Below are 7869 nucleotides of genomic sequence, written 5' to 3'. Positions count from 1 at the left end.
CGAATCGAGGTCCTTGTAAACCGAGCAGCCCTAAACTTTGGGGTGCCTGTGTCCTGTCGATTTTTGGTTTTCCGAATATATACGCCCATGAGTGGAAGTGCCCTATGCACTGTAGCTCTGATTTTTAGATGTTTTAGGAAACACCATACACTTCTCCAGAGTGGCCGTTGGCATTTTACATCCCGCCCATCAGTGTAACAAGGCTCCCTTTTCTCCATGGCTTGTCCTGCATTTCTGGTTTTTACACTTTCCCAGGATGGCCCTTTTGACAGATGCGAGTGAGACTTCTTTGTAGTGCTGATTTGCATTGCCCGCTTGCTTGGTTGGCCAAAAAGGGCGTCTGCGTTTTTTTACTAAATATATTCAGGAAAAACGCATACGCCCTTTTTGGCCAACTGCACCATTGTCGAAGTTCTGCCGCTTTTCATGTGCTTTAAAGGCGACTCCAAACTATCTCTTGAAAACTGTTTCCTGCAATTCTGCCTTGCTCTCAAATCCTTTTCGTTGACTTACTTCAATATATTTTTGGAAGATTGTTATCATTTATAACCCTGCAGGTTTGTCAGTTGCATTGCCTCTGAGCTCCATTTTTTAAGTCCCTTTTTTGGGCACTGGCCACAAAACCCCAGGATTGCTTCAGGCCCTATTCTTGTTCCGGGGTGCAGGCTGAGACTTTAGTTAGTTCTTCTTCCTGCTTGGAAATTAGAGTGACACGTGCCTGTCCAAACACCTAGGGCTGGTCTCTCATTGGTTCCCCCTCTTCCCGTTCATCCTCCGGACAAATTTCTAACTGTACGAAACAGGAGGTTAAAGCTGCTGATTCTGCAAGTGGGGAGCTTGTTAGAAAAGAGGCTGGAGGGGTGAACCCGACTACCAGGAGATGAGGAGATGAGGTGCCTTTTCCAAACTCTCCCGGGTCAAAACGGTGTACCATCCTCTAGGTGTGACAGGCATGTTTTAGCTGTAGGTAGAGTCCCTTTCATGTAAGGAGGACACCAGGGATTTTTCCAAATCAGTGTCTCCCCGAACCCCAAACTGGGAAATTTTTAAGCTATGGGTACACGTATGTTCATTAAGGGCCTTAGGCAGTAGTCAGAGTCTGAGCTTTAGTTGATTGAAATCTTCAGGGTCAGAAGCGCTCACCATCGGCCTGCCTTAGGTTACATTTTATTTGTCATTGATACATGATGTAGATATAGATATGTATTCTTTTTCAGATGATTTCCCCTTATAGGTTATTACAGAATATTGAATGTTGTTCCCTGTGTTATACAGAAGTTCCTTGTTGATGATCTATTTTATGCATAGCAGTGTGTATGTGTTAATCCCAAACTGTAAATTTATCCCTCCTCCCGCGTTTTCCGTTTGGTAATAATACGGTATAAGGTTTTATACTTCTCGGAAATGGGGGAGCTGAAAGAGAGGTTTCATTTTCAGTGGAAAAGCATTCAAAACAAGATTGAAGCTTCAACCAAGATTATTAGATGTCCATCCTTGGAAAGATATCACGTCATTTCTCTAATATTGACCTGACAAATAAGACAAACCCTTCTACTGAACTTGCTTATAATAAATAAAGTGATGGAAATATCAAATGGAAGTCTTAGAAACATCTTATTTTACCTGAGCCTTATACACTGCTCTATGTTAATTACAGTTTGGCTCACACATCTGTTCATTGAAGTTACAATGTCCTCAATTTCTGTTACTGATCCTCCAGAGCGGACCCCAACAAGGGTGCCCCTGCCCAGTGTCGTTGGAGCCAAAAGAACGAGACTGAGTTTGGTTCAGAAGCAAAGGAAACTTTATATTTTGATCAGAGAATGGAGAGCTGACAGCATGCGCTCCCCCGCGGGCTGTGGGCTGGGCTGCTGTGTAGGGATCCCGGCAGCGGGAGGGAGGGGGCGGAGCTCTCGAGGGCCGGGTTGGCTGCAGCTCAGGCTCTATGTCGCGGAGTCTGCATGGGACCCCACGAGCTGAGGTGTCGGCCCAGCCATTCTGCACTAGGAAATCGGGTCTGAAGTGCCGGGTGTGGGACCTCTGCATGCGGAACCCTAGGAGCACGTGAAATTAGACAAAGCACAAAGGAAAAAAAGGTTAGACTTTATTTTATTGCCCAGATTCTAATTTTATCTCCCAGGAATTTTTAATGGGTTTTGCCGGAGACAAACACCTCCTCTGCATTTTGTCCCGTTCCTCATTCTTGGGGTGCTGAGGGTGCAGACCTCTCTTCTGTAAGTGCTTCTTGCTGAGTTGGGAGTCCTCATACCCAGGGGGGAGGGGCAGAACTTCTCCCCAGCAGCCTCCAGGTGAGGTTGATTGTCCCCAGGCCTCCTGCCTCACTGCTTGTCTGCCTGAGCACCAGCATTGGAAGTGTTATAGATTCTAACGACCTTTAAGGGTCCAGGAAAGAGATGCGCAGAGACGCTGGGGGGGCAGGTTTTACCCCGCCCTATATTTGTTCGGCCACCTTAGGCTGACGGTTTCTGCCAGCCCAGATGCTCTGACCAGTAGTCTGTGTTTTCTTCAATTAGGTCCCTCAGTTAACGTACAAACAGCACCATGTGTCGGAGCCCTGCCTGCTCAACTCCCAGACAGTCCAGGGCCGGTGGTGATCCAGGACCATGACGGCCACTGAGTCAACGGCCTTTTGGAGTAGCCAGGAGTCCAGCCGGTCTCATTGGCCGCCGTCACCGCGGTGTCTGTAGGCTTTTCTATGGTGACAGCGTGATATACGTTTCCCCCGCCAAGCTTATTAGCTCCCCTCTGGGTGCAGTAAGTCCTGCAAGCTGTAGTCTGCTCTTTCGGGGCACAGACTTGTTGTTTTCTGAGAGAAACGTCATGTCAAGTGATGGTCACACGAGTCGTCATGGGGGCCCGTTGCCCCCGGTTGTCTCTCTGGAGGTTGAAGTTGGAGGGCCTCCTCTCTCGAGGTCAGTGTGTCCACAGAGCGACCCCTGCAACTTCAGGGCATGATGGGCGGTTAAGATCACCACGTGGAGTCCTTTTCCCTTGGGAGGGAGCTGGCCTTGCAGGCTGCTGATTTCCAGGTTTTTAGATACCCCAGTATCCTGGCCGGATGGGGCGGTGGGCCAAGCCCTTTGTGCCATAGTCTCTCCTACCTGGAGGGCCTTCTTTCGTTGTTCCATTTCAAGTGGTCCCAGTTTTTGCACTAATGCTCCAAGGGCGATTCACCTTTGACCGGGAATGTAAAGGTCAAAGGGTTCAGCTAAATTAGGGAGTTCCTGGGCAAGGGTCTGAATTGACTGCTCTTTCCATTCTTGAAAGGCTGCTTCTGGAGTCTATTCTAAAGGATCATCATCTTTTCGTGTCAGTGTTTCATGTAGAGGCCCAGCTATTAGACTGTAGTTAGGGATCCAGATGCAGCAAACCCCGGCCTCCCCAGGAACCCCTAAGCTGTCTTCTAGTTTTAGAAGAGGTAAGGCTGCAAATGGCTTCTTCCCTTTCCTGGGATGCCCTTCTCCGAACTTCTGTGAGAATGAAGCCCAGGCAGATCACCTTAGCCTGGGATATTTGAGCCTTTTTCTTGGACACCTTCTATCCTTTCTTGGCTAGGTAGTTCAGAGGCCTCCTTAGTAGGGCTGGTGAACAGAATGTCATCTGCATATTGAAGGAGGGTTCCCTTTTCCAGAGGTACAACTTTTAGGTCTTTAGATAACGTTTCCCCAATGATGGTGTGGGAATGTTTGTGAGGCGCGGGGCCTGAGGATCTCAGGATATGCAAATACAGAACGCAGGCCCCAGAGCGCTGAGGTGCATATGAAAGGAAGGAATTCAGGGAGCCCACACTCTGGCATCTCCGCAAACAAAGAAAAGCTCTATATTCCTCACGTTGGGAGAGCCGGGTTTCCTTCGTTAACAGTCACCTGCTGATGGTCCCCATTACCTGCGCCAGTGCCCTGCCCTATCCCCTCCCCCCGGTACTTTAGCTCAGGGAGGAAGGAGGGCAGAGGGACTCCGCTGAATAAGGGGCCTGCGAGCCTCGGGAGGAGTTTTTAGCCGCCTTCCCCGCAGTCGGGGGGAGGCGCGCTGACGCTGCAGCCGGGCCCTGCGCCTCCCTTGCCCCGTTTCCCCTCAGGACACTCAGGCCGACCCCTCCCCACGCCCCCCAGGCCCCGCGAGCCAGGCCGAGGGCAGGGCCGAGAGGAGGGACCGAAGTTCCCGGGACCAGACGGTGGGGGCCGCCCTTTCTGCACAGCAGCGGCGGGTGGCAGCGAACCCCTGCCCCTCAGAAGCTGGTCTTGCGCTGCCGCCCGGGCACCGGACCAGGCGGAGGGTCGGCGCCCGCTTACCCGGCCCGCCGTCCGCACGACTGTCGCGGCTTCGGCCGCCGGGGCCCCTCCACAGCCGGCAGCGTCAGTCAGGCCACCCTCGCCGCGGGCTCCGGGGCAGTTCCGTGAAGGCGGAGGGAAGAGACCCCGAGCCGGGAGCTCCAGCTCTGCGGAAACGCGGGCTCCGTTCTGGGCGCAGCGGGTGGGACCGCTCTGCCCCGAGGCCTTCTGGGAGGGACGGAGGCGCCGGGGGAGGGAGCCGCCAGGAGCGCAGGGCCCCGTCGGGGGTCCTGGTGGGGCGGCCCGGCCTGGGGGCCCCGCCCACTGTGACCGCAGCCCAGGCCTTCTTCCTGGAATCCTACATAAAAAAGTTAGAAAGGTACACGGTCTATAGTAAATATTCACAAATGATTGTTGCTGCTGTGCTTACCATCCTATTAAAGGTGTAAAATCCATAAAACACTTCAAGTTCAAAATTAAATATGAATTTTTACCTTTCTAATTATGTCTCTGCTATTCACAATTGTCGTTAATGAATCAGAGACTGTGGCATCACTAGTTAAAAATGAGCTTGTTAAAAAAATAGAACTCAGGCCCACCGGACCTACTGAATCACAATCTGAACTTTTACAATCTCCCCAGTGTACTTGTGTACCCATGAATAGCTGAAAGGTACATTCCTGCCTCGACGTGTCTCTTCTGTCTGAGAAATACACACATTTTATCCAATTTGATATAAATAAAACACTCAAAAATGCATATGCCTGTGTTGAAACCATCATTTTAACATTTCTTTTCCAGATAAGTATAGTCTCTATGCTGGTTTTGTGGATCACATGCCACACTCTTTTCTTGTAGTTAGAAATAAGATAGAGAAACTTACTTTGTAAAAAAAAAAAACTATATATATATATATATATATATATATATATATATATATATATATATATATATATATTAGTGGATAATTGAAGACACTCTTCTAAATTAAAACCAGTTTTCTTAACTTGCTGTTTTCTTCTTGGGTCACATTATGAACTCTTCCCGTGGCCAGACGGCATGTGTACTTTTAATTTCAGGGACTGCTGACATTCCAGGATATGGCCATAGATTTCTCTCAAGAGGAGTGAGAATGCCTGGACTAAGATCAATGGAAATTGTACAGGGATGTGATGTTAGACAAGTATAGGAACCTGCTCTCCTTGGGTGAGGACACCTTCCTTCCAGAATTCCTTATCCAGCCACAGGGTTTAGAGTCCTTCATTTGTAGAATGTCTCCTGGAATCTTCTGCTTCCTACAGTAGGGTTCCAGATTGCAACGTTTCAGGAAAGATTGGAAGTTTGTGGGTATAATTTATCTTATTCTTTAAAAATTGCAGCCTCCCTCAACCACATAGCACAGGGAGAGCAGCTCGGTGCTCTGTGACCACCTAGAGGGGTGGGATAGGGAAGGTGGGAGGCAGGGAGATGCAAGACGGAAGAAATATGGGAACATATGTCTATGTATAACTGATTCACTTTGTTATACAGCAGAAAATAACACATCATTGTAAAGCAATTATACTCCAATAAAGATGTTAAAAAAATAAAATAATAAAATAAAATTGCAGCCTCCCTTTTAATATACTTTGTAACTGCTTGGGCTGTGTCTATATGAACTGTGTACTATATGCTTCTGTTATAGTCCTTACAATGTTTTATTGTCTTATTTTCTGTAACAATTTTCCATGGATTCTTTGGGCTTAAGGTATATTAGAAGGGAGACTGCAATTCTGGGACTTCCCTGGTGATGCAGTGGTTAAGAATTCGCCTACCAGTGCAGGGGACATGGGTTCGATCCCCAGTCTGGGAAGATCCCACTTGCCACGGAGCAACTAAGCCAGTGGGCCACAGCTACTGAGCCTGGGCACCACAACTACTGAAGCCCGTGCGCCTTGAGCCCATGCGCCATTTATTTTTTGGAGAATGAAACCACCTCTGAGTGATCAAAATTTAGACCAGCTAGTCAAAATGTTTTATCACCTGTTCTTCTAAAACACTGATCAATGGAACAAGTTTTACTAGGGATAACAGTGTAATTGTATTCTGGAGTTCATATCGGCAATATGGTTTATGACCTTGATGCTGGATCACAACATTTCAATGGTATAACTGCTATTAATTGTTCAACGATTAAAGTCTCACGTGGTCTGAGTTCAGACTGGAGTCATCCTGGTTGCTTTCTGTCTATTGCAGATTTCTTCCAGTAGGAAAGGACAAGAGCAATAAGGCTTACTTTATAAAATGTCTGCAAACTAAATGATGATATAATCTACATTCAATTAATTTATACATACCCTAATGTAGAACAGGGTTTTTTATGGTGGCAGAGCCCAGTAATTATGTAAAACTGAAACCTTTAACTGCACTGGTTCAAGTCCTCTTCCTAAAAATATGTTTATAATCAACATTCTTTCACAAATGACCCAATTTAATTCACCATAGCATTCCTCATATTAACTAAATGGAAAATCCTAGGCTATATACAAATCCAGAAAGGGCCAAAACTCATCAGCTCCCATGGATGATTACAACCCATTTCTGAGGCATTCAAATTACTTCTTAAAGAAACACTATGTCCATCAACATCATCAATTTATATATTATTGCCCCAATGCTAGCCTTAACCCTGGCTCTCACAACATGAATTCCTGTTCCCATATCTTATCCATTAATTAATATAAATGTAGGCATATTATTTATATTAGCCATATCACACCTAGCCATTTATTCCATCCTCAGATCCGGATGAGCTTCACATTCAAAATACTCACTCACTGGAGCCCTAGGGACAGTAGAATATACAATCTCATATGAAGTAATGTACCAGTTATTCTATTCTCAGTCTTACTGGTAAATGGATCATTTACACTTTCAACAGTAATTATTACACGAGAACACCTATGATTAATTTTCTCCTGACCCCTACCCAGAATTTGATTATCTCCGCAGTAGCAGAAATCCAATGTAGCCCCACTTGATTTAACAGAAGTAGAATCAAAACCTGTGTATGTCTTCAATGTAGAAAATGTAGCAGGCCCATTCACCCCGTCCTTCCTAGAGAATATGTCAATTTTCTTATAATAAATGTTTCCACAACAATCTATTTTTAGGACCATTTGACAATCCCTAGGTGCCAGAATTATACACAGCCAAAGTCATCATTAAAACACATGTAACAATCTCCTTTCTATGATTTCGAGCATCCTACCCAGAAGTTTGATATGATCAACATATGCATCTCTTACAAAAAGTTTTTTTACTACTAACATTAGCCCGATGTATATGAGAGTTTTCACTACCTGTCATCAGACCAGTCAACCCACCACAAACTTAAGAAATATGTCTGACAAAAGAGTTACTTTGATCGAGTAAATCATAGAGGTTTCAATGCTCTTCTTCCTGGAATTGAATTCTTCCTAAGAATTTTACATTCTCCATGCTACCACATTACACCACATGCTATATAGTAATGTTCTCTAAGTAAGCTCCAGGCCCTTACCCACAAAATGTTGTTGTATATCCTTACTGTACTAAT

Source organism: Hyperoodon ampullatus (assembly GCF_949752795.1).
Source record: "Hyperoodon ampullatus genome assembly, chromosome: 7".
Taxonomy (NCBI): domain Eukaryota; kingdom Metazoa; phylum Chordata; class Mammalia; order Artiodactyla; family Ziphiidae; genus Hyperoodon; species Hyperoodon ampullatus.
The sequence above is the reverse complement of the archived record's forward strand: the minus strand, read 5'-3'. Positions refer to the sequence as shown.